Here is a 23336-nt window from a genome sequence, read left to right on the forward strand (position 1 = left end):
TTGATCTATGCTTACAGTTTTATTCAAGACTTTTATTGTCACTTAGTAAAGCATTGACTATTTTTGTAGGATTTTTTTTTTCTTTCAGATTTTATTGGGGAAGGGGAATAGGGCTTTATTGGAACAGTGTGTACTTCCAGGACTTTTTTTCCAAGTCAAGTTGTTGTCCTTTCAGTCTTAGTTGTGGAGGGCTCCAGGTCCAGTTGCCATTGCTAGTTGCAGGGGGTGCAGCCCACCATCCTTTGTGGGAGTCGAACCGGCAACCTTGTGGTTGAGAGGACAGGCTCCAACCAACTGAGCCATCTGGGAGCTCAGGGGCAGCTCAGCTCAAGGTGCCATGTTCAATCTTTAGTTGCGGGGGCACTGCCCACCATCCCTTGTGGGTGTCAAGGAATCGAACTGGCACCCTTGTGGTTGAGAGCCCACTGGTCCACTGGCCTTTGGAATTAGGAGCATGGAGCTCCAACCACCTGAGCCACTGGGCCAGGCCCTTTTTGTAGGATTTCAATAGTTCTTGCTAAATTTTCCTTAGAGAACTGACCATCTTATCAACCTCAGTAAGTTCTAGTAGTCTTTCAGTTAATTCCCTTAGATGTTCTAAATAGGCAATAATAACATTTCTAATAATGAAAATATTGTGTCCTACATTTTGATGTTTTGAACTTTCATTTCTTGTAGAACATCCAATGCTATGTTAAATAATAATGGTAGAGCAGGTATACTTGACTTCATTCCTGAATTTAATTATCTATGCTTGTTTTTAACTTTTAATATGATGTTGACTATTAGTTTATGGCAGATCCTTTAATGTAGTAAATAAGTAGTATTTTATTCTAATTTTCAATATCCCTTCGTACAAAATTTTTTATAAAATGTCTTTTCAGTATCTTTAATAATTATAATCATTTTCTATTGAACCGGTGATGTTATGAATTGATAGTGTAATTTATGTACAATGCGCCTCTATTCCTAGAAGATTTGAAATTACTTGTTCCCCAAATTATTTGACTCCGGTCTTTTTTTATTGTTGTTTTATTATGAAAGCCCCCCACTCCCTAACACACAATATTTTTGTACAGTAATTTTTCTGGTCAATATTTTTATTTCTTAAATTAATATTAACGATTTTTATTTTTCTAGAAAAATTGTCATTTCTATAATTTAAGTTTTATTAACATAGTCAATATTACATATTCTTAAAATGTAAAATGTCCTCAATATTTTTGGTTTTATCCTACTTCTCATTTTTAGTTTGGTTCAATTGTTCTTTCTTTGGAACATTAGATTAGTTATCAGTAAACCTATTTTGTTTTTGGATATTTTTAAGGACCACCTTTTGAAATCTTTTCTTTTTAAAATTTTGAATTTGTTTTTGTCATTATTTTTGTGTGCTCTACCGTCATTTTGCTTTCCCTGGGTCTATTTCCCTTGCCTAATTTCTTAAGTTGATTGCTCTTTTACGTTTTTCTTAATGATGAAAATATTTAAAGTGTTTGACTCTGAGTGCAGCTTCCCTACATTTGATACACAATGTTATCCGTATCATTGCTTCAATCTGCAATTGCATAATTTAGTATCTCTTAGACTCTATACTATTTAGAAGAATGTTTTTTAAATGTACAAATTTATTTGAATTGTTTATGCTTTTATTTATTAATGTAGAGTTTTATTGTATTGTGGTCACAGAATATTGAGAGTTACTCAAGTTACTTTGATGTCTCAATACATGATTAGCTTTTATTAACGTCCCATGAGTACCTGTTTAGAAGATGCATGCTCTAATTATCAGTTTTACCTAGTCATCAGATCAGCACTGTTTATTATTTTACCCTATCTCTTTATATCCTTAATGAATTTTTATCTGCTTACTTTTTCAAGGACTAAAAGCAATAAGGTAGATTTCAACAACACTATTGCATTTCTCTCAGTCTCTGCTTCTTTTCCTTTATATATTTCCATGCTGTGTTATCTCGGCACATACAATTTTAATGTTTCTTTGGAATGTACCTCTTGTCAGTAAAAATGACATTCTTGTTTAATGCTTTAAATATTTCATTATGATTTTATATTAACAGTGTAATTCTCGCTTTTCAATGTGCAGTTTCCTGGTATCCTTTTGCCCCAGTCCTTTCTCTTTTAACACTTGTGGGTTTCTTGAAAATAGCATGGAGGTTATTCTTAATAAATGACTCCACCTGAGATTCTTTTGCTCCTTAAAAGAGAATTAATACCTATCTTCAATGTTCATATACTTGCTCTAATTTTTGTCATGTTTTTATTTTTTCATATTTTGATACCTTGATGTTTCCATCAGTTTCCATTTTGTGTGATGTGATTTATTCTCTAGCAATTTTCAACTTATACATTATATTTAATTATCTAATTCTCTTAAACTTGAAAAATAAAGACCTATGTTTCTATATAAACAATGTCAAGAAGCTTACTGACCATTCCTCCTTCTTGTGTAGGATGAGATTAACACATTTTCATTCTCCTTTCTTTTTAAAAGACAGATATATAGATATTTTGATCGAGTATATTTTTTAATCTTAAGCAAATTTTCTTATAAGAATTACATAGATAACCTGTATTCTTTTTTCTAACTGTATTCAGTTGTTGTTTGTATGGTTTGATTACATATTATATAAACTTTTAAAGCACAACAACCCCTTATTTTTAATTTTTTTAATTAAGTTTTTTGGTTGACTAGAGAACTTCTTCAAAAATGTTTTTATGAAGTACATTTTCTTATCGATCCTCTGTATCCAAGAATGCCTTTTTCAGTTTTTAGCTCTTATACCACAACAAATAACTTGATTAGTTTAGAATTATTGTATCAAAACCCTTTGCCATCAGAGCTGTAGTTTGTTGTTTTATTTCTTCTATAGTCAAATGCCAGCCTGAGTTTTGTCCCCTTTTAGTGCTCTGGACACCTATATATTTTCCCTTCCTCATTTGATGCTAATGATTTCCTTATTTTGACTTCAAAATTCAAAAGTTTCACCAGAAGGTAAATAGATGGCAGTTTTCATTAATTTATGTGTTTGTATGTCGATATTCATTAATTTTTTTATTGTAAAGAGTGAGGCTTTTTTCTTTTTTTCCGATCTGGAAATCAAGTGTTTCTTCAGTTCAGAAAAGTTTTCTTCCATGATGTCTCTAATCATTGTTTCTGTGGTAGTTGTTCTAATGATTATTTCCGTAACCACAAATGTCTGTATCTTGGCTTCTTATTCTGTTTTCAATACCCGTTATGATCTGTTTCTTTGCTTACCATTTTGGTATAGTTTTTTAAGTTTGTTCTTCACATCACTGGTTTGACTTTCCAGGGTGTTATCTCTCCTTTTCTTTGGTCCTAATATAGCTTCAAATTACACTTCTGAAAACTGATAATTGAAGAAAAAATCCTTTTTTTTTTTTTAATTTAGTCAGTTTGTTTGTGGTTTCATTCACTTGTTATACCTTATCTTTCATGTCTTGTTTCAGAATCTGGGCTTGTTTTTTCCTTCCTTCCTTCCTTCCTTTCCACAATCATATCTTGTCTGAAACTTATTTCTATATCCAATAGTAAATCTTTTTCAAAATTATCTTCTTCTTTTCTTCATAAGCCCAATGTTGTATATGTTTGATTCTCTTATTATTGAATGGTGAAAGGTCTAGCCTGGCCTGGAATTTGTTCTCAAATCGTCCCTGTACCTTCTGGAAAAGATTAAATTCCTTCTCTCAATCTGAAGCCTGGAGGCTTGGTTCTTAAAAATTTCCCAAGCCAGTGATGTGTTCCATCAGCTGTACAGACGGGGAGGGAGCTGGAACCATGGGCAGTCTCTGTTGGTGTCCTTTGCATGGTTTCAGAGTTGTGTTGGGTGAAGCCACTGTACCGTTTTCTAGTCCTGGATTTCTCCCTCACCCTAGCTTCACTTCAAGCCCCCGGTGTAATGGTGACTGAATTCTGGAGCCCTGCTGTTGGGGAGACATCCCACAACCAACTGGATAATCTTGGATATGGCAGTGCCTACGCTTGGCTCTTCTACTCTCGTACCATCTGAATGCCAGTGATCTGGAGCCCAGAGAGGATCTGTGTTTCCCGAGCAGCCCTCACCTCCAGCTTTCAGTCCTCTAGTTTAGGACTATTACTTACTAGTTTTCCATCTGAATCTCTCATTTTTTTTCTCACAATGCTTCACCACTTTTTCAAGAAGGAGAATCATGAGTGACATCTCTGGATCAGCCTTTTATGTTATGTTTTCTACGGTCTATCTAGCAAAAACTGATTTAATGATGATGGCATATGTCTGGTACTCTTCTCTGTTTTCCAGCACTGATGCATATTTTCACCTATGTTCACATTCTTTTGTTGAGATGGATGATAAGTTCTCCAGGCAGAGAGAGGGGTCGGGGGAGAGACTTCTTGAAGAAAATCTGATATTCAAAGATCTGAATTTCTAAAACACAAACGAAAATAACTGAATCTTGCAAAATATTTATGGAGTTCTCTGAAATCATGAACTCTCCCAAGACACTCAGCATGTAAAGTCGTTTATGAAAGTTAGGCTTACACGGAAATTGTCAGACTCCCAGCCTTTGTATATAGTAAGCTGCACCTGTATCTCCGTAATGGTCCCCGGAGTGCCATGCCGTGTGGTCCAGTGAGGTATGGAAGCATAGCTGCATCGCAGCCGCTCACTTTGCCTGTGATAACGTTTATGATCCACCTTTTGCACTTTTCCTACTGGCGTTTGGCAGCTGAGTTCTGCGTTTTTAGCGGAGCAACTGATTACCTCCTCCCAGAAGCTTCGGTGAGGCCTCCTACCAGGGAGGACAAGAATGCCAATTTATTTTAAGGAAACAAAGAGCAATAGTGTCCCATGTCTGAATAAGAGTGAAAATATAGTCGTCTCCATATCGAAACAAAGTGTAGTCACAAGCAGCAAAATAGAAGTAAAGTGTACAAGGGCGGAGCCTGGGCCAGGAGCTAAATGAGTTCAGAGGAGCTTTATTTATTGACTAGCATTTTCTCCCCTTTCCCTGGTCCAGCTACAATTATTGTCAGTAAAGTTGACTCAGAAAAAGAGAGACTTTGGCGTGTGTGTGTGTGTGTCTGTGTGTGTGTGTGTGTGTGTGTCGCTTGCCAGGACATCCAGGGCACAGACAGTTCTAGAACAGAGGGAGGGCAGAATTGCCGAGGTTGTGAAGAACAGATGTTGACCAGTGCTTACGCTTGTAGGCAGAATCAGTAGCTCCTACTGAAATGACACTGTGCGCGTAGCAGTTTTGCCTGGAGATGTGTTTACGGCATGCGACACAAACTCCTGATTTCTTTCCTTGTGAGACTTTAATCTCTCGTTTACTGATAAAATTATATATGGGGAGAGGACGTCATAAGCAAACAGATATACAATCCTGTGGGCTCACCACAGGCTGAGGGGCATTTGTCTACAAACTGCGTTGCTTCCTTCTCCTCTGCAGCCCTTGAGCATTGCAAACCCACTCATGGATACCCAAGAGGACATGCTGTGAGCGGCATTCCTGCGGTTGAACACATTAGGATCGGTGATCAATTCCTTTTTTCAAAAAAATTATATTTTTCAGTTACAGTTGACATTCAGTATTATTTTATATTAGTTTCAGGTATACAGCATAGTGGTTAGACATTTATATAATTTATGCAGTGACCCCCCCAATTAGTCTAGTACCCACCTGTCACAAGCCATATTTTTTGCAACATTACTGACTATACTCTCTATGCTGTACTTTACATCCCTGTGACTATTTTGTAACTACCAATTTGCATTTCTTAATCCCTTCACCTTTTTCACCGAGCTCCTCAGACTCCCTCCCCTCTGGCAACCATCAGTTTGTTCTCTGTATCTATGAGTCTGTCTCTGTTTTGTTTGTTCATTTATTTTGTTCTTTAGATTCCACATATAAGTGAGATCATATGATATTTGTCTTTCTCAGTCCGACTTACTTACTTAGCATAATACCCTCTCGGTCCATCCACGTTGTCTGTCGCAAATGGTAAGATTTCATTCGTTTTTATGGCTGAGTTATATTCCATTGTATATATGTAGCACATCTTCTTTATCTAGGCACTTGGGCACTTGGGTTGCTTCTATATCTTAGCTATTGTAAATAGTGCTGCAGCGAACATAAGGTGCATATATTTTTTTCAAGTTAGCATTTTGGATTTCTTTAGATAAATACCCAGAAGTGGAATTGCTGGGTAATAAGGTAGTGCTATTTTTAATTTTCTGAGGACCCTCCAAACCATTTTCCATAGTGGCTGCACCAATTTGCAATCCCACCAACTCTTCTCCCCATCCCCACCAACGCTTGTTGTGATCAATTTCTCAGGTATGTAATTTGGATGTGAAAAATCAGCAAGAAGACATCATCAGAGATTAAGGAGGAATGATGGGGATATCCTTGACCTGTGGTATCTTTGATTCCTACGAACACATTGATGTAAAGCAAGAGGTGTTTCCTAACATCTGACCATGGTCGCCTGGGGCAGATGAGTACATTTTTGAAATGTCAGACGGAAGCATACTTGGTTCTTAGAACTCTTCCTTAGATTTCCCATTCTAGACACGGACATCCTATTTTGAAATCATACCTGAATATAACTGACACTTTGAAACATGCTTTCCAAGGTTATCCATGAAATAATATATACCTGGCCTTGGAAACACATTTTACCATCCAGGTACCCACCATGTATCTTTAAAGGTGAGGCTTTCTTTGTGGCACGATGCAAGGGTTTTGTCGTAAAAAAATATTGAATACTGATTAAGCCTATGTGCTGTGCTAGGTGTTCTTAGTATAATTTCACCTAATCTCACAACTCTTTGAGTTAGTATCATCATCATGCCCGGTTTATGGTTAAGGGAATATAGACTTGGAAAGTTTCTATAACTTGTCCTAGGGCCACATAGCTAGTAAGCTTTGAGGCTCATCCTGAGGTCTCTGACTCGATAACGTACATTTTTTCTCCTGTGCCACATGGAATTTGCTATTGATTTTTCTTACAGGGAGTCTGGAAGTTTCTCTAAGGATCGTATCATTCCAAGAGTTGCTTAACCGAGAGCTCCGGCATCTCTATCCGAGTTTAGCCCTTCCCCCAAGCATCATACTTGTGTCTGTGCTCTTTGAATAATTCTGACTTGTGAGCAAATGGTCTTGCGACATGAGGGAGCAGGGATTGTGTCCTTGCAGCTTGTCTACGCACACAGCATTTTAAGGATAGTCCCGGAGCAGTGCAGGGATCGTGCGCAGCCCTGTCAGAGCCCCAGCTCTGCTCTAAAGCAGTTCTTTTGTGGCCTTGGAAAAGCCGTACTCTCACTAAGCTCTAGCTGCATCTGTGACATGAAAGAGAGGAAGGGATAGCCCTAAGGTCCGTTCTGGCTCGCCTCCCAAATTCTGCCATGATATGCATCACAAAATAGGAAGCCTGAACATATAAAACAGAATTTAGTGTTGTCATAAAGTGTAGCTGACATAATTGATATTGTGCTGCATGGTAATTAGGCTTTGGTGAGGGAGAGGAATGGGGAAGGGCTTAGAAGCTCTCAAGCAGGAAAAGAGCCAGGGAAAAGGAGAAAAGTTAACTGGGAGAAGGACGAACCTCAGATCTGCCTTTAGGGGGCGCCTGGCTCCATGACCCAAGGCCACAGGGACCTAGAAACTGGTAAGAATCTGGCTCTTGCAGTGCCCAGTGATTGTAGGTAACAGGCCTTTAGTCTCTGTGGCTGGGTCACCCCGGGTCTGCACTTACCTACACTAAGAACTACTGTGTTCTTTCTGAGGGCAGCGCAATGTGCCAGCCACTTTATGTTCATTGTCTCATAATTATTATGCTATATCATGTTATATTACATTATAACAATGTTACTTTACAACCACATAGCTAAGGCTCAGTTACAGAGTTTGCCCATGGTCCTAGCAGAGTATGAACCCAACTTGTGATTTCAACGTATTTCCATTTTTTTGTTAAATCACATTTATTGGTTAGTAAATTAAATAGGTTTTAAATGTACAGTTCTATAATACATCATCCCTATATTACATTGTGTGTTCACCCAAAGACTGAATATTTCCATGTTTATGGCGGGCCTTAAGATGAAGCAAAATTAACTTCTAAAAATAAGGGGGGTTACCTTACCCTATCTCCCAATTCAGAATGTTGGCTGCTGGCTGATATTGGAATTTAAAGGCAAATACATCTTTGGATTCTTCCATTTAAAAATCAAAAGGTTTAAAGGACAAATATTTTCCAGGGAGCAAAACAAAGACTGAAGTCTATTCATAGTGAAACAACACGTTTCACTGTTGTCAATGTTGACGGGGTAGGGATGGGAGAGAATTACAGAGCAGAAACCCCTGGAGCTGTAAGGGGAGGCACCTTAGGTGACAAAAGGGGAAGGATCCTCTAGACACACTTTACCTACTTTACTATTTGGGTCCGGACAGCTCTGCTTCACCTTCCTCTGGCATCAGAAAAATATACCTTCGGGCAGGTTGCTTTGCTTATGCTTAGCTCACAAAGGACAGCTTAGTGTGGGAGTGATATTCCCTTCATTCCCTTGGCATGGTTTTTGAAAACTTTAAGATTTGTTTTAAGAATCCTTACTCTGAAATGCATGAGAATTTTGTACTTGCAACACAGGTTCTACTTGGAAAAAATTTTCTAGTTATAGTTCTCCTCTGTGGTATTGAAACAGAGTTTTTTAAGTGTCTGGCTGGTTCTTGGATCGTATCCTGTTAGAAGGTCAGAATGGAAAAAGATGAGTGTTAGCAGTGTTGCTGGAAGAATAAATTGGAAGTTCCCTGGGGAGCTCTGGGCTCCACCTCTCACCCAGCATCCTGCAGGCACATTTTTTCTTACTCTTGGTATAATGTCAATTCTAGCACTGAGTAATTTGCTCTATGTGCCTCATTACAGTGATGACGTTAATATTAAGAATTTCATTTTCAGTTTTTTGCATTTTGATGTTTTTTTTATTCTTTTTGTTTTTGGACTACCTGTATAATTTCAGGAACAAACCCGCCTTTGTTACGCTTCCTTAATCTTACCTCACCTGGCCTAGATAACATGCATTCCAGGTTGTATTGAGAGTTTGCAGCCAGGCAGCTAAACAACAGGCTCTAACAGCTGGGTCATTTTCTAAGAACCAAAGGGCATGACTTCAGTTTCCAGGTCTGGCTTTGGCCTGCTTAGGGAGGGGAGACCTGACATTTAGCTCGTCTCAGCCTCTACACTTGGGGATGATTCAAGTTGCTGCCTGATTCATAACTTATAGGTGATTAAATTCGTAAAGTATTTTGAGGCCTTTTCTTTCATTCATTTATTCAAACAAACATTTGTTGTTCAATGAATGGTGACTTTGATTTAAAAACACTACGCAGACATAAAACACTGGCAGCTTGTAGATAGCAGTTTTTTTAATTTGCTCTCCTAAAGGAATTTCATTACCAAATCCTCGTGAATCTTGAACCTCAAGAAGAATAATCCTTTCCTTTGTTGGAGTTTTAAATTTAGAATAATCAGACAATAGTGAAGCATTCTGTTCAAAGCATTCCTTTTAGGCTACCCATTTATTATACACTGTTCTAAAGAAGAGATGAATTTGATTAGCGTTGAACATTCAGTCGGTGTTTTTGCATAGCTAATACCAGGAAGAAATTTTCAAAAAGTTGTGCCTGCTGTTTAATATTATATAGTCAATTTTTAATTATCTGTACTGATGGAATATAATCAGTGATGTGTATACTCTAAAGTCAATTCCTTTGGCTTTGGGAAGCACTGTATGATGCTTTTATTTACCTTCTGTTGTGGTTTTGCTCAGACGAATATTAAAAATGTGCTGCATTCTTTGTGCACAGAGCTCAGCATAGGAAGGAAAGAGGGGATGGCCCCAAAGTATACCAAGGGGCTAGAGAAAGGTCACCTGGAATTTTAAAATTACTACAGATAATACACACAAAGAATTATAGCAAGATTATTAATCTTGACTGTTATATAGAAAATAATGGCCGATAATTCATTGCAACGGCATAAGAAAAAAAGCACAGTACAAGATTTCCATGTATGTATATTATCGTTTGCCTGTTTTGCCTTTTGAAAATTTTACAAGGCGAATCAGCTTACGTCACACTCCAGTAGCACTATAGTAGTAAACACTGTCAGCTGGGTGATCTCCAAAATGTGTTCTGTGCATCGCTGGTGCTCCAAGTAGGCCTTTTGGGGAAACAGAAGGGCTGGTGTCTTGATCTATTAATGTGGCTAAATAATATCACTGTTACTTGTGTTGACTGTTACTGCTTATTATTAAAAATACCTCTCTCCTTCCTATTCATTCAAGTTAAACTTGTTTTTATGGGCAGTGGTTGTAGCAGGAAATTTTGGGAGGGTTTATCTCCTGTGTAGTAGTCTTTTGAATTCCCAAAGCCTCTCAGCCTAAATATACATTTCTGCCTCTGCCTGTTCTAGAGCCCCTCCCCTCCGACCGTTTTGAGTCGTCTCTGTTTGGTCCACTCACCTGAGGATTGGTGAGATTGCTTCCTTCATGCTTTGGGAAGCAGTGATGGCTAGCTTTCTAGGATGATATAATGGATGATCATCCCTAAGTGTGGAGGTGCTGATGCAAGGGAAAAAAAAACCATCTTTGACTACACACTTTGGTGTGGGGCCAGTCCTTGGTAAGTCAGCAGGAAGGTCTCCATCTCCACTGACCTGGCCTGGTGGTCAGTGAGGTCTGATTGGCATCATTGGGCTTCAGAAAGTTGGAAGCTGCACTTAATCTCTTCTCCGGGTTTGCCTGCCTGCCACCTGGTCATAGTTTCACCTGCTCCCACTCCCTTGTAGGTGACCCCATAGTACAGCTGTTCAGATGAACCCCAACACCTTATCTCCCCAGCTGGACGCCAAGCCACGGAGGGCCCGGGGAGGAGTGACGTCTGGCTCTTTGGTGGAGGCCAGTTTCTAAGTTCACAGTCTTGCCAGCCAGTCAACATTACAAATAAATGTCAACCTGCAGCCACCATGTGCCCTGGAGCAGAGCTGACCTCACCACATTTGTGAAACAGATTCTGTCACCAGGCTCCAGGTGCCCTTTTCCCCTGCCACACCCCATCTCCATCCTTGCTGACCTTCTCATTGTTTCCACATCAGGAGGCCAGCATTCTCATGTTGTCCTCACTTGTTCCCCTGTCATGACCTGCTCTGTAAAAAAGAAGAGGAAAACTAGTGTCCGAACGTCTGCAGTGTGTGTGACCTGGGCCCCACATGGTTTTTACATACATAATTAAACTTCAGCTCTGCACCAACTTTCTAAGACAGGTGTTTGTCTCATTTCACAGCTGATGAACTTGATTCAAGGCAATAAATAACATCCCCAAAGTTTTAGAGCTGGATGGTGGTAAAGCTAGGATTAATACTCAGCTTAGATTCTAAACCCGTTCTCTTTCCGTGTGTATTTCTTTTTCTTTTTTATTGGATATCCTCGTATTCCACTTACAAGGTAGCATATCATTCTGCAACTTAAAGAGAGAATCTTTAAACCAAAGGAAAGACTAATTATGGAGCTTTAGGTGTCAGTGAGTTGTTGGAGCGCTGTGATCTTAAACCTATACCATATTGGCAACCAGCCCCTGCAAGGTGACAAGCTACGTAACATGCATCAAAGCATCACTCTCAATTGACTCTGCTTCTTTTACTTAATCCTAGACTACTGGCTTCTATTTCCAGCACAATGTAGAACCCAGCTGCTTTTCTTTGCTGTCCCTGGACAGATATGTGTGGACAGATTATTTGTGCGTTCCTGGTTTCCTATTGAAACTATAACCCACGTTGGGAGCCCAGATATTTTGCTTCCAGCTTTCTCTCAAATTTGGCAGCACTACATTTAAGAATACGCTTTCCCTTACATTGAAAAAACAGTGTTATGCTATTTATCAGGGGGTCAGCTATGTCCTCAAATATGAGAGCCATTATTTCCAAAGAAACATTTTCCTGCATCGCGGCCATAATTGTGACCAGCTTTAAAAGGTGCGGTCCACACATGTCCGGTAGGGCTGAGGGGCGTGGGTGACCACATCCGTCTCATACCTTGGAGAGTCTCTGCTGACGAAGTTTCCTTACAAAGCCCAAAGGAATTTTCCTCCTTCCACCGGAGGTGTTTATAACCTTTAATTTGCTCACCATGCCTCTTGTAGAAAGGAGTAGCAGCTCAGCCACTGGCAGGCTGCCACGGAGCTGCTGCGGGCTCCTGTCCCAGAGCGGTGGCGCTCCCCTGTGGGTGCTGGGACGCAGATGCAGCTGGAGGAGGATGCCGGTGGGTTCAGCAGCCACCGGATTCCTCCTCGGCCCCGCGCCCTGGAGGTGTGGCCACAGCCTGCGGGACAGCCAATCAGAGACTGGTAAGGCGGACCGCGTGGCAGTAAGGACAGGAGAGGAAGAGCCTAGATGAATGTGTGGGTGGGTGGTCCAGTTTGTTGGAAGAGCTTCTTCACAACATCTTACAATACATGTTTAACTTTTTTGTACTCTGCCTGATAGTGGAGAGCGTAGCCCTGGCTGAAGATTCCTGTTTTGCCTTGGGAAAGGACGCTCCTTTGTGCGGCTGTAGTATTTCATGCAACCTCCACCTGGTGCTTTGGGCATGAAAGTGGGTTCGACCTCATTTCCCATAGGAGTTTAAAGGGGTGGGGGAAGACTAATTAGTCCCTCATGAAGCAGTTACAATGAAGTACAAAATTCTGAAAAGGTAATCTAGTCACTGAATAAAAAGCCAGACACGCATTTAATATAACATCAGAATACCGTCATTTTAAATAAAAGGTTTTTGTAATTGTGGAAAATGACTATATTTTAATAGGATCTTTACATATCAGTGTTATGAAGGCATCCTTTAAAGTATGATTTTAATAATTTTGTCGATCTTGAAAGGTGTCTCATAATCTGGAGCTTCACCTGAGGTTTCAAGCACATTTTTTCCCCGTCAGATTTGTGTGAATCAGCACCAGGTACTAAATATCAAAACAGGGTTGCTTGGTTTACAGCACTCTTAGAAAATAAACAAGATTTGAAGAGGTTTCTTGACCAAGAAAGAAAGGCGGGCTCTCTTAACACTGCCTGGCTAGGTTCCAGCTTACTGGACTAAAAAGAGAAGGTACCACCAGTGTGATTAAAACAAGCCCCCTTAGCCCTACTTAATTAGAACAGTGTGAGAATCTAATGAGAAACATAAGACCTCACTGATAGACACCAAAAAAAAAAAGAGAAAAATCTCAGATAGGTACTTAACAGGCACTGATAGCATATACTTGTTTGTTTTACTTTTTATGGCATCCAGTTTTTCAGAGACATCCATTGTGTAGGTGAAGACTTCCAATTCTTCCTTCTCCCCTTTCAGACATTCCCTGCTAGTTGGGGTAACTAAGAAGAAAGAGACCAGAATGGAAAAAAAGTGTGGGAACATGGTCAGGATAGTTTAAAATTCAGATAGTGGTTACTACTACTGCTAAGTGGCTGTGGGGAAGGAAGTTGAAGCTGTTGACAGCAATATTGGCCAAAATTGACTGTGTTTCACAGACTCTTGCCCTAGTCTCTGTTCATGTCAGTTCCAGAAAGTAGAGTAGTTCCCTTCCCAGTTAACTTGAGAGCCCGTTATGGTGTTCTCCTACCCCTGCTTACTTTCTCGCAATAAGTTTCAGTTCATTGTATTCTGTACCTCTGCTCATGCTCTTTATTGGCTAACTCTACACTCAGACCCTTAGATACCCTTAGATACACATCAGGGAAAGATGGGGAACTGGCTGATTTGGAGCTTAGACTGAGTCAGGAGCAAAGGTACAATAACCTCTACCTCTGGCCTTGGGCTTTTGGAGAGGGAAGAAGCCTTTTCCTCTGGACCTACGCCTGTCAAAGCCTCATTACAAAGGTTTTTATTGTTTGGTTTGGTTTTTGCTATTTTAAAATAAAAGCTAATAAGGCCTTTTTTCATCTATTTCACTTATGTATTCCTCTGTTTCTCTCTAATATTGAAAGAAATAAAGAATTCTCTTGATTTGCCATAGTTTTTGTGTGCTTTAAGTGTATATATGACTTCCTGTTCCAAGCAGGCAGTTTTGGCCCCTGGAACTTAATGTATTCTAGAGCACTCTTTGACATCTTTGATAGCCACCTTGATTCAGAATTGAGTGATTAGGAAAGAAAGCCATGTGGAGCCTTCAAATTATTTATCCTCAGTCCAATCTATGTTGTTAGTAAATGCCACATTTGAAGGTAGAAAAATAAACACGGCTTAGGAAGTAGCTCTCATTTTTATGTTTAGTGAGGACCAAAGTATAAACTCACCAATGTGAGAGAGACGTATAAGACGTTTGTTTCTTTATGGCTATTCATAACTTGAGCCTATACAATCAAAACACTACCTTTAGGTCAAATAGATCTACTTCTTGATTTTAAAATGATTTGACAGTTAAAAAAATGACTGGATGCATGGCTGGTAGGAGTGTAGGTTGCCATAGCCATTGGAAGAACAATTCAGAAGTATCATGTAAGAATGGATATTCATATATCCTGTGACCCAGCCAATCCACTCCTCGGAAGCGCCCCAGAGACACTTTACTTATCTGGATTACTTCTAATGGAAACAGCATTGTTTTCAATAGGGAAAAAAAAATAACGCTGGAAGCTAAAAAAATTTAAATCCATCAGTAGAAGAATATTGAAAAGTTCATACAAGGGATTATTGTGCAGCAATGAAAATGAATGCACTACAGATGCATGTAACAGTATTGTTAAATCTTAGAAGCAACAGTGTGTGAAAAAAACTGGCCACAGAAGACTACATACAATATGATAGAATTATTTATAAAGTTAAAAAAAAATTATAACGTTCAAAAAGCAAAATTAAATTATATGTTAGGGAATGATACATACAAAATTTAGGGTTGTGGTTTCCTCCGGAGAAGAGCAGGGGGAGAGTTTATAGAAGTAGCACATAGGTAGATGCATCAATACTGCTAACATCTTAAGTTAGATGGCAGGTTTATGGGTGTTTGTTTTATCGTTATGCTGTATAGGTTACATATATGTTACATGCGTTCTTTTGTAGGTTTCAGTGTTTGCATCATACAAATACACTTTTTTTTGGATTAAAAAAAATTTCCAGTTCTATTGAAACATAAGTGTCATATGGCACTGTATTTAGGGTGTACAGCATAATGATTTGACTTACATATATCTTGAAATGATTACCACAATAAGTTTAGTTAACATCCATCATCTCATGTAGATACAAAAAAGAAAAAAAAGAAAAAATACTTATTTCCTTGTGAGGAGAACTCCTAGGATTTACACTCTTTTTTATTTATTTTTAAAGATTTTATTGGGGAAGGGGAACAGGACTTTATTGGCGAACAGTGTGTACTTCCAGGACTTTTTTCCAAGTCAAGTTGTTGTCCTTTCAATCTTAGTTGTGGAGGGTGCCATTCAGCTTCAAGTTGTTGTCCTTTCAGTCTTAGTTGTGGAGGGCGCAACTCAGCTCTAGGTCCAGTTGCTGTTGCTAGTTGCAGGTGGCGCAGCCCACCATCCCTTGCGGGACTTGAGGAATTGAACTGGCAACCTTGTGGTTGAGAGGACGCGCTCCAACCAACTGAGCCATCCGGGAGGCAGCTCAGTTCAAGGTGCCATGTTCAATCTTACTTGCAGGGGGCGGAGCCCACGAGGAATTCAACTGGCAACCTTGTGGTTGAGAGCCCACTGGCCCATGTGGGAATCGAACCGGCAGCCTTCGGAGTTAGGAGCATGGAGCTCTAACCACCTGAGCCATTGGGCCGGCCCAAGGATTTACACTCTTAACAACTTTCATATATATCATACAGCAGTGTTAACTATAGTCATTATGTTGTACATTTCATTTTAAAAATACAAACATTTTAAAGGTGATAATGTAAGACAGAATTTTCTCATATTGTTCTCACATTCTACCTATTTCATATCATAGTCCCTTTTCATAGTCCCCAGTGTCTTGACATCAACGCAGGCGTGGTTAGAAGGTGTGGTCTGACAGGGAAGTCCCCGGGGTCATTTGGGTGGCTGAAGATATAGTGTGAGGCTGACAGTAACGGCTGAGTGGGATGAGATACAAGATATGGAAGGCTTCTGTATTCTTCTTTCTACTGAATGCCTAGAAAATCATGGGACCTGGAGGAAAGAGAACCCATGAAGTAAGGCTTGGTGACCTCTCGGAAAATCCATATTTATTGTCCCAACAGTGACTAATAGTTCCGAATGTGGACGATCAGCTTGGATAGGTTATTATGAGAAACTTGCTCTTTTACTGCCCCCTGTTCTTTTCTGAGCAAAATATGGCCTGTTGAGTGAGGTAGGATTTGGCATGTGTATGATGATGTAATATGTTACGCAGCCAGGCAAGTTTTCAGAGGCTCAAAAGTTTGGTTTTGAAAAATGAAAAGCGGATATGTGAGAAATTGGTCCATGTGGGAATAACAATTACAATAAAAATTGAAAACATACGCCAGCACTGGTGTGTTTCCTTGAGTACTGAAGTTCTCTGCCACTATGAGTCGTCATCCCTAGTGGGAGGGGAGGGCAGACCAGACCTCTTCTGGGTTCATCAGCTTTTTCTTAAGCAGCTGAAGAGAATAGTGGGTGACCTGCTGGTGTTGTAGAGGTTGAATCTTGGTCTAGATTTCCATTAAATGAGTGTGTGGAATCAATACCTAACTGAATGGTTGTCATGAGAATATCCAGAGGCCCCTGTGTAGCTTGGTATTTTTCAGACTAATTCGCAGACAGGAAAATGTGCAGCATGTCTATTTTCTAAAATAGTTTCAACATCTTCTATGTAATGCTGATGCATCTGGAAGTGAAAATGCTAAGAGTTTCATTTCACTAAAAATGGAATTTTTTTTTTTTTTTTACTTTGACCTTTAACTTTAGATCACAATTCGTGGCATTTGTACCTTACTCTTAAGAGCAGCATTTTTGCCGTGTATCAAAGTGTGTGTATTCACTGACACATTGAACCAGCATTTACTAGGAATATTTTATGTACAAAAAATTGTGTCGGTTGTTACGAAAAATGCAGAGACCTGGTCAGTGATTCTAACCAGCGCACTGTCTAGAGAGGGAAACAGATCATTACACAGCCGGACAAATAAATATGTACAATATATGTTGGTTGGACTATGTCATAGAGGAAGTGACATACTCAAGAGGAGCTGAGTTTAAAATTCAAGAGGAGCTGAATTTTAAAGGAAGAATAACATGTGAATGAGTAAGAAGGACACTCCAGATTGAAGGATCAGCATAAATAAAGAGGAATTTTGCCTTATATTTATAAGGTTTCACCAGATTTTATTACACAAGCATAAGCATCATGATAATGATATTTATAGTAACTTCAAATAAAAATTATCTAAGTAAATCAAGACCTTTTTTTTGTGCTAAATTTGTTCTACCTTTCCATCTTAGTTATGTTGCAAAGAACAATATGTCTGCCTTATGTTAAACTGGTCAATGGTTGTGGCCAATGATTAGAATTATAATTCAGTTTAAAAGTAGTGTAATATTTAGTGATAAAAACAATTGTAAGTTAATTATTTAGCATTTTATAATGTTTCCCCTTCATAACTCTAATACTTTTAGGAAAATGGTTAAGTGCCAGTTAGAAATCTGACTTTCTTAGGGTTTTATCGGAGAGGTAAAGACGAATTGAGAATAGAAATCTCAAAAATGCAGTAATGATAGTACCTTATATTTCAGTAGCGTACAGTATATGAACTACTTTTGTAGTCATTATTTAAATTTGGCCGTTATTTAAATTTGGCAAAAAAAGGGGGAGGGCAATATAGGACTAAATTATAAGTTTGCTTTGTAGAATAAATTACTACCAGTTCACTCTGCTCAACTATGTATTGGTAGCATCTTTAAACAATTCATTCTTACATTACTTTTTCCCAAAAGACTGTTGCAAAATTGTCTTGCCTCTTTTTCCCTCTTTACATAAGTCTTATTTCATTAAATTTCAGCAATTCTAAATCAGACTAGCATTTAATAGATGACATGTGAAGTGTGTTTGCTATTAATTCAAACATTTAATGGCATATTCATTAGACAAAAACATAATATTTATTTATAAAGTCACATTACTCTGTCCAGTAATTAAAAGAATTGATTATGCCTCTCTATCTTGTTTTTTCAGCAAAAGAAATAATTTACAGGAAGCATTTCTAATTATTTCAGCTAAATGTTTATGGCATTTAAATGATAATACTTGTTGTTTCTGTCCTTTAGATTTTATAGATAATTTTTGTGCAGAAATACATCTTTTTTGTTGATGCTTTTGTACCTCTACACATATACTGTTGATTACTTAAACAATAATTTGTCCTTCAGCTTTAGTGAATAAGACATTCCTTTATCCTTGGTTTGCTGCGTGCCTTTCTAGCCATTTTTATGGCTTTACAGAGATGCTAATGCTAATTAATGTTTTAATAGGAAAAAAGGTGGTCAAATAAAACTGTTAAATTTGAAGCATGACTTACAAATTCAACATGGTTGTCCCAACAATAATGTTGATAGTGATAATGATTATACAATTAATATATATAGGTGCTTCCAGAACTCTGCTAAACATTTTACTTGTATATTATTTAATTTTCCCAACTGCTCTGTGAGGTAGGTGTTATACCCATTTTACAGATGAATTTATAATCATTATGCCTCACAACATTTAATAATTAAAATGTACTATAATAACTATATATTTTAATTAGTTAACTCTGAGCTTTGTACCTATGAAATATGTATATGTATGATAGATATGTGTATATATGTACATATGTAATTCATATACATATACACACATATATAATCATCTTTTGTTCATTCAACAAATACTTATTTATGGCTGCTTATGTGCCAGGCTGCTGTGTGAAACTCTAGGGATGATGTGATGAGGCGGTACCCCTCCCATGCCTTTAAGGAACTTATGATGCATTGGGAGAGAGATGGACTTGCTTAAGACACAAGTACAAGAAAATATGATAATTGCTTTAATAGTGATAGGTACAGGGTGTTGTAGAAAAGAGGGGAAAAAGGGCCTCAGCTTCCCAGAAGGTATTAGAGAGGTCTTAATAGAAAAGCAACTGTAACTCTGAGGCTTGAGCAATGGGTTTGCGTTTGAAAAGATGATGTGCCAAGGGAATAGAATAGACCCAGGTGTGGGGGTGAGCAGGAGCAAGGCAGGGTTGGTTAGGGAGCTGCAGGGATTCACAGGTGCTGAGTCTCAAGTGTAGCTGGAGAAGTGACAGAGCTGGCGGGGGTCAGGTCACAAGGAGCCTTGCGTGCTATTCAAAGGAATGCAGACCTTATACTCAGTATTGAAAAGCCATCAGCAGATGAATTCAACAAACACTAATTACATTACAGTAAGGACTGTCCTTCTTCCCTCCCACCTTCCCTCCCTCATTTATTCATTCAGCGGATTTTTATTGAGTGCACATTATAATGTGCCAAGCATTGTGCTGAACATTGAGGATACAGGGTAGACAAGAGCATGCATGGTTCTGCCTTCCTACAGTTTACAAAGTAGTGGGACAAACAAGCATTAATCAATGAATCTAACAAAGAAATGTGAAATTGCAAAAGTGACTAGTGTAACAAAGAGAGTGATTCTATAAAAGCATGTAGTAGGAAGTAGGGAAAGGCCAAGGAAGTTGCAGAAAGCTCACCTGAGAACAGGACTTACCTGAGAGCTGAAGGAGAAAATGCTACAAGGTCATTTGATGAAAAAGATGGGTGATTTGGGGAAAAGTCTTAGCAATGAGGAGATCATGTGCAAAGGCCCTAAGACCTAAGAGAGCAAGGTGCTTTTAGGAATTAAAAGGAAGCCAGAAAAGCTAGAGTGTAGGCTAGAAAAGAAGGGCTGGACCAGACTGGGCCTGGGGGCCATGTTAAGAATTTAAGCTCAGTGGGAAACTATGCTAATCAAAGAGTGTGGCATACACAAAGGCATAATTAGAATAATATACATAAGTACCTACAAATATAGACGTGTACAAAGGGAAATTAATATGTGACCCATAAATAAGTTTGTTGGTTTCTCGGTATGCTCATATCTGTTTTGTGTTGCAGTGATTCTAAGACCTATAGTATGTAGAATCTGTAAATAGGTGAAAATGTTTAAGGATTGTTTTTTACGCTATAGGTTTATTATAATGTATAGAAATTCCTCTCTTTATTTCCATATCCGTATCTTAAATGAGAGATTCACATATAGCTCTTGATTTTATTATCTGCCCTCTTTCTAATAAAATTTAGCCATTTAGGTAGGATTTGGGTTTTAGGTTTTTCCTTAATGTGTTGTTATCTGGATTTGGAATTAGTTGGCATTTTTAATTTACTACAATAATTATACATTTACTGTTGATTGAAATATGAACATGTTGATTTCAATTTAGCCTAGGAATTACAATCAAACGACAGTGAAATACAAAAACAGTAATGCTAAGACTTAGGTGACATATCAACCCTGGGAAAAATAAGGTATTTCACTTTTTTATAATAAGTGCAGGAGTATTGACAGCACAATCAATTTTGGAGGTGTGGTATAGTACTGGAATTATGAGCATGGCCTCTGTGAACAATATTGGCTTAAATATTGGCTTTAACATCTACTAGCTGACTTTTTTGTCAATAACAGATAAGAATGATTGCTAACTGTCTCACAGAGTGCGATGGAGTGGGGTAATGTATGTAAAGCACTAACACAGTGCCAAGCACATAGTAAGTGTTCAATAAATGTTAGTAGTGACCTTGAATATCAAGGATACCATGCTTTGCCTGAGTCATCAACAGAGAGACACATGCAATTCTGAAAGTGAAAGTCAGGCTGTCATGGTAAATACATGTGTTGGGTTCATATAACTTTGTGGCTATAAAGGAATCTTAGAGAGCTTCAGGTTCAGTAATGTTCCTGAAAATTTCTGGAGAATAATTATTTTGTATTTCTCTGAAGTTTTGGAATCATTAGGCGAGGAAGGAGGGGAAAGAACAAGATCATTTTGATGGTAACATCTCTAAGGTCAGAAGATAGGATAGGAAGCAACCCCTGGCTGGAACCCTCCCACCCCCTGAAGTGTGTGTGTGTGTGTGTGTGTGTGTGTGTGTGTGTGTGTGTGTGTGTGTGTGTGTGAGTGAGTGAGAGAGAGAGAGAGAGAGAGAGAGAGAGAGAGAAAGAGAGAGAGAGAGAGAGAAAAAGAGATTATGCAAATGTGTTTCTCTTTTCTGTGACTTCAGCTAAGGTGAATGAAGGCCAGTGCAAGCTGTGTAACTCAGAATATTGTTTTTATAATTACAGGTCTGGGCATTTTACATTGAGTTTTCTACTGCCATCCTTTCTACTCAAGCAAAATCTGTGTGAAAAGATCTGCTGGGAAGGAGCTGATTGCTTATGTATCTCCATTGTGATGAAAGCACATGGTACAGGTAAATATCTCCAACATCTTTAACTAAAAATAACTACCATTTAATTATAAAGTTCTCAAGGTAGTGTTAGGGATGTACACCTATCTAGTCTCATACATACAAACACACAACATAAACAACATATTCTCCATCTGTTTATTCTTTCTGTCCCTTTTATAAGAGTGGAACCCTTGCTTTTTTTTAATGGGAAAGAAAATAACTTCTATTTATGTTGAGATGACTGATTAGGATGGATGACAAGACATTGATAAGAAAGGGATGATTCTGATGGTGTTCATAAATTTAGCTGGAGAGATGACTATTATACCATCAGATGATAGTAGGGAATGATACAATGTATACTATCATCTAACCTTTTTGTTCATCTTAAGGTATTAATGAACATCTTTTCATAGCAACAGAGGTTTATCTGCAACATTATTTTTAATGATTATATAGTATACCATTGAATGCGTATCCTAAAATACATTTAATTGATACCCTCTAGTTGGACATTTAAGTTGCTTCTAATTTTTTTGCCTTTATGCTACCAACAATGTTCTTATAGCTTTATATTAGTTGCCATTATTAATGACTTCCTTAGGATACTTCCTTAGCAGTAAATTACCGAATTTAAGAGTTTTCAAATTTTAAGACTTTTGCTACTTGTTGCCAGGTTACTTTCCAATAAAGTCATATCAGTTTATATTTCCAGAGGCAGTATCTGAGAGTACCTACTTTCATATAGTGCTGAGAATTTTGAAAACAGAGTGTTTGCCAAATGATTATAAGAAATGGTGCCATGTGATTTTTTTTGGGGGGGAGGGAGGTGGCATTTATTTGCAAATTACACTATTTTTTAAGAACCTTCCTGCTGTTGATAGTAGTGTGCTTGCAAGTTACCAGTTTTTGGTATTTGGGAAATAATACTAAATCAAGAAGGCGTGGAAAGATCCTAGGGAATTTTAAGTTCTTCCCCTTTTTTGGCCAAGTATTTTTAGATTACCATGAATTCATTGACGAGCAATACTTTTTCAATGGAAAACGTAGTTTTTCTTTCTTTAATAAGAAAAAAAGGCATTTAATAAACAGCACTCATTGAACATGGATCTGAAATCATACTGCTCATTAGTTAAAATATATGTATGTGTTGTGTATGCATGTATGTATATACACATATGTGTCTACATACCTATACCTATACATACATATGTGTGCATAGATGCACATACGCATATGTATATCTGTCCAACATTGGGAACGTGATTAAATATAATTATAGTAGCACCATTTTAATTACAGGCTGTAGATCACAGTAGATAAGATTTCGGGCTCCAGACTGCTGGGGCTCAGATGCCAGTCCTCCTATTTTCTTGAGGTGTGAGGTCAGGAAAGTTACTTTACATCTTGATGTCTAAGTTTATAAAATTTAGATAATAAGAGTACCCATCTCATAGGGTATTGCAAGCAAATATATATGAAATGTTGAAAATCATTATAAATCCTATTTCGAAAGAATATCTAGAGGTATGAGAAAGTGGTCATGATAGAAATAAAAACAGCAAAGTATGACCCTAACTATAGTATAATCCCAATTTTATAAATTATTTCCCCCTTCTTCTTCCTTCTTTTTATCTTCCTCTGTTATCCAAGAGACGTTTAATATATTTCTGAATGCCTTTAATTTGGATTAGCGGAGTCGTTCTATTCCTGGAGAAACTGTCTGACTGACGTCTGCATGTCAGAGACCCATTTACCACAGAGGTGTCTTGTCACTGGCCAGTAGGACCCTTGGAGCAGCCCCCGTGTGAGAGCAGAGCCTGGTCCCGATCCTATA

General features: G+C 38.3%; 1 protein-coding gene across 8 annotated transcripts in view; it reads left to right on the plus strand.

Annotated features, from left to right (window-relative positions):
* The window catches only part of ATXN1 (ataxin 1), a 384739-nt gene that overhangs the window by 120294 nt on the left and 241109 nt on the right, over positions 1-23336 (plus strand). For all 8 annotated transcript variants that reach the window (XM_033113563.1, XM_033113566.1, XM_033113562.1 and 5 more), the window contains one exon: positions 21393-21520. The gene's annotated coding sequence lies outside the window, so the exon portion shown is untranslated. The remainder of the gene's footprint in view (positions 1-21392; positions 21521-23336) is intronic.

Source organism: Rhinolophus ferrumequinum, chromosome 9 (assembly GCF_004115265.2).
Source record: "Rhinolophus ferrumequinum isolate MPI-CBG mRhiFer1 chromosome 9, mRhiFer1_v1.p, whole genome shotgun sequence".
NCBI classification, from domain to species: Eukaryota; Metazoa; Chordata; class Mammalia; order Chiroptera; family Rhinolophidae; genus Rhinolophus; species Rhinolophus ferrumequinum.